The sequence below is a fragment of the Acyrthosiphon pisum genome, chromosome X (genome assembly GCF_005508785.2).
Source record: "Acyrthosiphon pisum isolate AL4f chromosome X, pea_aphid_22Mar2018_4r6ur, whole genome shotgun sequence".
Lineage (NCBI taxonomy): Eukaryota > Metazoa > Arthropoda > Insecta > Hemiptera > Aphididae > Acyrthosiphon > Acyrthosiphon pisum.
Genome location: NC_042493.1, coordinates 32010137 through 32020894, shown reverse-complemented (window position 1 = coordinate 32020894; position 10758 = coordinate 32010137).

Sequence of the window (10758 nt, the reverse complement as noted above, 5' to 3'; positions counted from 1 at the left end):
TATTTTTGAATTTGGATTTGATAATAATATGGTCTTTAAGAACGTGTATATTTAAAAATTCCAATATTTAGAATTTGAATAAATTCATTATTCATTGAAAAAGTGATATACACACTATAAGCAGGCACAATTTTCCGTTTTTCCGTTTTAGTTGAATCAGTGAAAACGAGAAAACACGGTGGGCCACTTGTGTGTACATAATATGTCGGTAGAAATAATTTGATATTATAGAAAGTCATATTGCAAATATTCGTTGTTAATAATATATTATATTATTTTTTTTTTACTGTGGCGTGCACATGATACTTACCTGCACATTATTCTAATATAATACTGTAAATGTTGCATGTACTCGATTATACATAATATCATTATGATGTATATTATATGATATATACGTTTTTGATTTTTCTTGTTCCGGTGAATACTTCACATAATTAAACATTAGACACAACATATATGTATATTATTATAATATGGTCCATAGAACGTGTGGTGCAATTAAACCGTAGAACAAAGCAACTTCCAACAAGTACATATTATTATTCGCAATTTCGCATAGGTAGGTACTCAAATATTTTTTTTTTTACTTAAAAATCGGTTTACGTTTACTTTCACCGTTTGCTTTACTATTTACGCATATTCTTGTATATATTATAATATTATAATTTTTCGTTTCCATATCAGATATAAATTATAATACTATTATGTAGGCACCTACCTAGTTATAGTATTTTTTATGCGTCATATTATTGCTGAATGCTCAAGTGATATACATTTTCCGTTTTTGTCAATTTATGATATTGATAAAATGTGATATTAGTTATAATAAATATAATAAGCGAAAACATAAATTTCCTCATGTAAATGGGAGAACACCACTTAATTTGTCTCACTAGGACCAGTCAGAAAACAACCTCAACATTTTGATTTTTATAAAACCTGATAAAATATCTACAACAAATTATAAATTAAACGTGTAGCTTATGGCTGTATTATAATAGTAGTTCAAGTCGTAATAATCAGATCGATAATACATTAATACATAATTATAATAATAATAATAAAAGCAGAAATTCGATAGTAAGTTAATTATATACTTTTGAATATTGCTCGAAAGTGGAAATAGAACATTATTAACAACGGGTTCAGTTTGTCATTAATTTAATTTAAAAGTGAGTATAAAAATATAGACTATTATTATGATTCTTAAAGTGTATCAGAGTTGGAGTATGCGTTATATTATGAATATTGTATAAAGGTAGTTTGGTTTTGGATTTCAAATTTATATCTACCAAATGTAAAATACAAGGAGTGAAAAAATAAAATATATTTCTTAGAATATTCGATGCGGTGCAAAAAATAATAGAAAATAATCAAAATTCGCGTCCTGTTCAAAATAGCCGCGTCTGTACATTTCACTGTATTTTCCGCACTTTCCAATCTTTGAATGTGGAGCTTTGTGAAACACTGAAACGATTGTAACAACTATTGCGTTTCGTTTTCGAAGTACAAATACCTATTCATACTAAACAAGAAAAAAAATACAAAATCAAAAACAACACGCCGATGTAAAACCAACGACTGCTGTTTCTCGCTTCGGTTATATAGCAATAATAATAACGACGATGCTTGCGTGCATAAAACTACCTGCAAACAAGACAAAAACAAAAAAAAAACCTGTGACACGTGTCGTTTCGATTTGTTACTGCTGCGCTGTACATATATTATAATATATTCCTATGCAGAAGTAGGCTTTTTTTTTTGTTCGTCTCGACTAAACTAAAGGTATAAGTGATATTGTACATAATATTATAATAAAACAGTGTCGTATAACGGATTTAGAAATGTGAAAAGTGGGAGGGGGTGGAATGAGGTGGGCTAAATTATGTTCATAAACAAATACAATATAATTTACCTATAGATACCATTATAGTCAAAAAATATTATTTATATTTTAAATATATGGATTTTTACTTTTTAGATGTACCTACAAGCTATTTATTATATAAATAAATGGAATATAAAAATGTCCAAGCTCTTTAAACCCCCCCCCCCCCCCTCCTTGGATCCTCGCCTGGTATATACATATTATTCATAGGGACCAGAAAACATAGATATTCTTTATATCGAAAAGTATTGACTTCAGTATAAAATTAAAAAATATATTGATAAGAATTCTTACGAGATGTATAATTCTCTAATGGATTTGTGTTTTTTTAAATAATTTTACATTCTTTTATGACAGCATCCATTTTTGATGGAAACAAAATATTTTTACCGAGGCTTAAAATATAAAAACTTAATATCGATCCATATAATTACCGATATTTATCCCGCAAACATATTGGTGCACTATCACTAATCAGCTCATCTAAATCTCAAATTGAAAAAAACAATTATAAGTTATAAGTTACTAACTATTATACTAGTTAGTAATGTAACAAATATAAGAAAAAACATTCATATGATCAATTATAACGTGTCATTATAATACATTCTGCTTGAATATGAAATCAAAAATATTATTATGTAGTAATTTAAAAAGAGTAAAAGACTTGAATAATTACAACGGTATAAAAGATTACAAAATATGTAAGCATACGAAAAATGCATACCTATGTATTTATTTAAAAATTCTCATCAAGAAGATTGTGAAAACATTTTTGTTTCGCTTTAATGAGTGTTTACCGTCAAAAGAATCGCCCTGTATATACGATCAAAGCATTTTAACGAATTCGTATTGTTTCTTGTGCAGAGAAGAAAGCGAGAGAAAAACCTACCTACACCGTTTGTCGTCAAACTATCGAGCAACCTACGTACAGTTATTATGTCGAATGATCTCAAGCGCCTAGTGAAAATCTGACGGAGCAAAATTAATGTTGGAAAAAAAAATAATAAGTGAGCGAGTCACGTGCACTGCAACGACTTACGCGTATCACAACTGTAGTTACGACTAAACTGTAACAAAATATAATAATATGATCGGTGGTGGGCAAAATTTTAAGTGCAACGTGCGTGTCATTTAAATTGGAGTTAATTATAATTATAATTTTATTTTAAAACGATAAATAGATATTATAGTTTATACGTTTATGGTTTTTCAGATGTCTCGTGAAATAAATGCATATGTATATTGTATATATGGCGTAGAATATGTGTTTTGTAGGCGCCTATTTCAACATATGTGATTATCGTATGTTGTCTTCAGCCTTTGTGTATTTTCTGAGTAACGAAATAATAACAATATTATATGTATTATAATTGTATCGTTTTAAAACCTATCCCACCCCGGAAAATACATTTGTAATATGGTTTTCTCGACTGTGCCGCTATAATGTTATGATTCTAACAGTTTTTACTCAACACCACTATATAATAAATAGTATACATATTATTATATACAATGACGATTCAGATTATGCTGTGGCTTCGATATTTGGTTACAAAATAAAATATAAATTTTAAATAATAAACATATGGATTTACTATTTTATTTGATTTATATTTTAAACGATTTTAATCACTCAACATTTTACTTATAAATACATAGGCATGATGATAATGGCATAGATGCGGCAAAAAAGTTATATAAATAAATTATCAAATATTATGCTACATGAATTATTATTACAACAAATACCTATATATATTTTGGGACACACTTTTGTCCATATAATAGGCTTTTAACTTGTACTACCGTACAGAAAAAATGAATGGAGAGCTATTATAATGCCATATCATAATACTACATAGGTTGTAGGTATATGAATCTTTTGTTGGAATTCCTATTCTTAGTGTTAAAATAACAATGGATAATCAACAAAACATTTGCGTACATTTTTTTGTATTTTCCTCATTCCTCTCAGAATCTACAAGCTTTTTACAAAACGTATCATCAATACCTACAGTTGAGTAATATCATTGATTATATAATCAATGGTAGTATATTATAATATAGCTATATAGTACCTACCTATACTTACTTTGAACATGATCACATTTTTTTTCTGCTAACAATATTGACTTTGCCTATTGATGAAAATCTCACCTGTGCTCTTTTATGTAGTAGGATTTTACAATACATTTTAAAATTAATAAAATATATAAAATAATATAATCATAAATACATAAAAAAAAAATTCATAAATCAAGAGACGTGACTGTCTATAACAACGAAAAAATCACTGAAAAATTTTTAATTTTGGACAGTTTTGCGTATTTCTGAGAATATTGTCGGTAGTGTCGACAATATAAGTACTGCACTCGATTATTTACAACAAATTTTACTGTTTATTGTCGTTTACCCATCACTACTATGCTCCCAGTAGAATAGTCACGTTCTGGTTTTTCTTATATCACGGTGGAATGATTCTTAATATTGCATTGGCTGCACTCATAAAAGCAATAACGTCGTAAAAAATGCATAAACACTTGAGCATTTAACTTAGGTTACCTACCTATATTTTTTAATCAACACATAAAATAAAAAATATTCCGTGATCTATTTTTTTTCTACGGTTGTCATAACACATAAGACGCGATTATTGTTATTATTATTATTATTATCTGGTGATTTAGTAATTATTTATTTTTATCAGATCGTGAGATGTCTATTTCATGTAATTCAACTAAATACATACATATTTAAGTATTTACACTTACCAACCTATATTCTTTTAATCAAAATGCCAAAAAACTGATCCATGTACTTAGGACTTAGTTCTATATTTTCGTTTCAATGGATGTCGTAAAATGCAATTTTCGTATTCGTTCTTACAAGTTAAAATACGATTTAGCATTTTTTTTTTTCATTTAAAACATGTTGCGTCTCGGATTCACGGGATTCTATTAAATCGTTGATTGGGTTCTACTTCACTGTTTTCTATTTCACACGATTTGAGATTGGTATTGTAAGCATTTTGCTAATCTCTGGACTTAATCATAATAATATTATAGTCTTGACGCGTATAAGAACAATCGACGTAGGTACTATATATTATTGCATATTATACAATACACGCGCGTCGTAATGTCTCACGCACAAAACCTCGTCGTCGAGACCTAAATTTTATTTTTATATTAATAATTTAAAGCGAAGCGAAAAAACAAAAACGTCGCGATTAAAAGAGCTAGGTAGTATAATATTATATAATATTTTATATTATGTCGTAAACGTTTCGCGTTTGGGATTGCATCGATCGGGCACGACGAGAATAGCAGTCACCGATGACTTAAACGAGTAACGACGAAACAAAAAAAAAAACTGTATAATATAATACACAATACATATAGGTACCTAACCTATGTCGGTTAAATGACGTTTGCGCACTATTCATAATGGCGCACATAACTACTTGTACGTAAGATAAAATGACCCAGAAAAAAATTAGATGGGAACTACCTATATATTGTCGAGACAGCGTATACCGTTGACATTAATTACAATTACTGCGTATAACAGTACACATGTATATAATATATATAGGTACCTAGGTAATCTATAGATATCAAAATGGAGGTTGATCTGTCTGTAATTAATTATAGGCTCAAAAACTACTGCAGGGCTGTTTTCAATAAAAGTTATATCAATAGATTTCTTGAGACTTGGACCGTCTTCATGAATTTTTTTTTTTCACATTTAAGGTGCGGTGCCCGGTGGCGGTCCAGACTTGGCCGTGAAAATAAATGGCTCTTAATCTATATATTAATATAATATATAAATGAAAGTTTGGCTGTATGTCACTGAACTCCTCCTAAACGGCTGGGTCGATTTTAATGAAATTGTTTTTGTCTGTTTCAGTGGTTCCTCAGATAATTTAGATTCACAATTGGATCCGGTAGGTACAACCCGGACACCCGTAAGGAGTTGAGAAATCTCAATTTTTTTAAGAGTTGTCATTTTTTACGGGCAAAGAAGTGTGTGGGATCAGCTAGTATTTTATAAACCAAATACCAATTGTATGTTTTACTAAATATAATTTTACAAATATATTTTACTCGTATATAATTATCTTTATTGGTTTTAAAATTATAGTTATTCATATTAATTTGTTATTACCTATGTTTTATAATATAAGTTGTTAAGATTTTCCGATTCTAATCAAATATACCAGACTAAATGTTCCATATTCATAATATCTATATATATTCTTCATATTTTCTAAACCGTTTATCGTTGACTATTATCATTAGACCATGAACTTTTATAACTTATATACTACTCGTTAAAATGTTCATTCAGAATTTATTTCAATTTTAAAAGGAGAAAATCATTTGATTAAAATTTAACAGTAAAATAAAAAACGTTTAGATTTGAAAAATAATATGTTTTTTGTATCAGATTATACTCTTGTATAATTAATAAAACATCTATGCATTTTAAAACATAGTCTATAATATAATAAATTAGTAGACTTAAAAGTTTCAAAAATCAAAGTTTGAATACATTTGAACTAGGTACCTATTCATTTTAATTACCATTATTTAATCCATTTTGATTTTAAAAGAAAAATATCTATTCGACTATATATAAAAAAATGTGATCTCATTTGAATATATTTTTTATTGCCACTAAATACTCATTCCTTGAAAAAAAAAAAACAACTGAGTATTTTAAAACATGGTTTTTAAGAATACTTAAAACTTCCAAAAATGTTTTCGTTAGGGAAAAAATATGTCTTAACTCAGTATAATTTAGAATACTCCTTCAAGAGAAAAAAAAGAATCATAGTGATCATGAAAAAAAGTCTGAATATGTGTACTAAAAAAAAAACTTCCAAAAATAAAAATTTGAATATCTGTTTAAATATAAGATAAAAAGGGAAGTTAACCTTAATTCACCTATTATCTACACTTATGTATTAAGTGTCATGTTTTAATACACACACGACATATTATATTATATAATATACCTATACAGTAGAATCCGCTTAAAGGGGACGCCACTTAAAGGGGACACCTGCTTAATGGGGACATTAATGACAGTCCCGAATGAATATATTATATGTAAAATTCTTCGGTTAATCGGGACAGTCGGAATAATGGGGACAAATGGGTTACCGCCCGATGTGTCCCAATTAAGTGGATTCGACATTATATTATTATTATCTAATATTATACACCTAGGTACGCATAAGCATACCATACATATCGGTATTTCTCGGTTATTCTATATTGGTATAATCGACAATACATGGTATTAGATATGCTCGTCGTCTGCATAGCTTCCTCACACACACGCACACACACCCATTAGTGCAAATAGTTGTGGACTAGATTAGGTTAGAACACTAATAACACACACTACAATTTATTATAAAATAATGTACGGAAATATGACTAATTATTGGAGTGGATGAAAGCTCACTATTAATAGTGATCAACTTCAAGGTCTACATAAAAAATTAATATAGGTATTCTATTTATTTTATATTTTACATATTTTAGATTTTACAGCGATGCGTGTTTATAAAAAATTATATTTAGCCAATCCACACTGGATGGCGTTGCAACTGCTAGTTGGGTAATTTATTTCACGCCAAAATAATTTCTTATGGACTCGTTGGACAGTAAATGATTAACATTTATTATACTGTATTTTCGCCATAGGGTTAGTTTGTACTTTTGCACAGCCAAATGACACTAAAAATATTTTTTAAAAAATTACCCAAGTACGAACATCTCATTCAAGAGGTTTTTCACAATTTGTATAAAACTTACAAGTATGAAGTATAGATACATATTACGTTAGACGAAAGCTCATCAACTTGTGACCGCATTTCTGTTATGTGTAAATTTAAAAATTCTGAAAGATCTACTATGAAACATCAAAGGTACCTATTCTAACCAAGCTATTCATCAAATTGAAATATTTTTTTACTAAAAAATAGACCCTTTTCGCATTTTTTTCTCAGACATAATGACGCATATAATTAAATTTAAATCTAATTAAGAAAATAAATATACTTTGGGTACCTGCCTCTATAGTTATTTATAAATATATTTGTAACGTAATATTTACAAATTAAATAACCTAGTCCCCCTAGAAAAATTAAATGTAGGGCTATTATATGACTGTATTTGGTGTTATGAGCGGCCAACAGAAGAATATTCCTATTTACACTATTTGAATTCCGTAGGTACTATTTAAAAATAATTTGGAAAAACTAACAAAAAAACAGTGGAAAACAAACAATTCAAACAACTTTTAATTAAAATATCTAATAAGTCTTGATAATGTAATATACCTCATATTCTTCATATATCGATTTTCCTGGAGTTAAAAAAAAGGGTTAGCGTAAGGCTATATGAATATTTTACGAACGTTAAAAATCAAATGTTGATTTTATCGGATATTTAATAATTTAATAAATTATATATTATTAAAATAACGATTTTAATAAATAAAACTGTTTTAGTTTTATTTTGTTGGATTTAAAAAATGTCAAATCTAGACACTAAAAATATGCCACTATTAATCAAATAAAATTATATTTTTCTAATGTTTTTTTCAACAAATGTCGATACTTTTTGCTTGTAAAAAAGCTTGAAAATCTAATATAATATAATAAAGGTTTCAATCCAATTGACAAGTGATAACTTATAAATAATGAGTAATGACTGATAAGTTATAACCTATGAGTAATAACTAATTAATTATAAACTTATAAACTTATAATTTATAACAAATAAAGTAGTCTTTTCTGCACCACAACTATTAACGTTGATAGGTAATTGTCAATGTTTCATAATCAATGCAATATACAATCATCTATATCAGGATACGTACCTACAAAAAAATATATTTTCATGACTTCGTTGATATATTTCAAGAAGAGCAACATTAAACATTTTGAAATAATTCAAATTCAATACCTAGCTCGTTATAAATGATGTGTCAAGTTTAAAACTCGTGCAATGAAAATGTTACTGAATGTGTTCTTTTATTTGATTTATTTACCTCTCACAAATATGAAAAACAAAAAGTAAAAAGCAAATATCTTATTGGTGATAAGAATCAAGTCGTTCTGGGAAGAGAGTCAATTATTTTCATGTCGAAACACTTCTTCTAGTTATAATTAAATCTATATCATAAGTTACTTTATTAATTATTACTGTATTATTACTTTTACACACTCCAATGTATTACAGAACAATATTAGACATTTTTTTGCTCATTACTTAACTGAGCAATAAATTATATCAACAAATATTAGAACAAACTTTAAATACTTTTATCTCGTCATACTGAAACGACAGTTTTTTCAGCACCTAATGAACTTACACAGTTCAGAGAGTTTTTGAAACTATGTAATCCATTTTTCCATGCAAGTATAGCAAATGCCAAGTGACGTAGTTACGTATTAAAAATAATTAAATTAGATTCAACATCAATTGTTTGATGAAGTTTTTTCAAGTACCTACCTAACAACACGAATAAATCTAATTATTCCAGTAGCAAAATAACAAGATATTATACTCAGTTGCTTTAAAAAATCTACACGTATGACAAAACACAGTAAGAGATCCAAACACTATAATATTTGACTTCGTGTTCAGAAATAACATTTAAATATAATACTAAATACATACTTCTATGATTGGCAATCAAAATGCAATTTTAAATAATATAATTTATAAATATAATTTTATGATATATCATATCAGTTCACTGTAATGTGCAGTGTATTAAATATGAATTAAATGACATTTATACCGTAGCACACAAAAAATAATTCTCAGAAAAAGCACTCTTATCTTGTCTTACAAAGGATATTTTATAATGTATTTATATTACCATAAGGAGTGTAAAGTATTTGAGTAAATGTATTTTACTATACTTTTATGGTGTTTAGGATACTTTTTAAATACTTTTAAAATTTAGTGCTTGGAACGTATAAGTACCTATTTAAAAATCAAATACTTCTATATAAGTTATTTTTAAAATTAAAAAGAATTATTCGATACATTTCCGATTGGTTTTTTTTTTAATCATAATGCATAAGGTATATTATTTTATTTATAATTAAAATCAAATTATTACACATTTATTTGAATATTAATTGATTGTTTTGTATTTCATTAATAATTGTTTATAGCTATTATTGTTTATTTATAAATATTTATTTTTAGTATTAAATGGAGTAAGTTTTATAAGTTCTAATGATATTTTAATGTGACATCATAACTTATTTAAATTAATAGGTAATAACTAATAATAATTAATTATAAAATTAATTTTTTTTATCTACCTGTTAGTACAATCAAATAAGTAAAATTAAAAAAGGTATTTGAAAAGTATTTAAACACTTTCCAAGTAATTGTATTCGTTCTAAAATATTTTTTCTTAAAAGTATTTTTAATGTATTTTAAATACCTACTTTCTAAATACAATTTTTTAAGTAGTTTTTACAAGACTCGATGTGGTAGTTTAAACTATTTTTTTACGAATACTTTTGATATATTAAATCATTAAAAGTTAAAATGTCGTAATAACATGCGTTATTTTAAGAACTAATATAAGTCAATACCAACGTAGGTATCTTAAAATGTTATGAATCTATTCGTGATATTGAAATTTAAAATTTGGTTTAAATATTTTGAAAATTGTTTAATTACACTGTTCAGAAAACAATAATAGACGTAGGACATCATGTGCACACGTCGTAGGTAATAGCAAAAAGTTTAAAATCCTTACGGTTAATATTTTTATGAATTGCCTGCAAAAAAAATAACTAAAATCGATATTTTTCAATT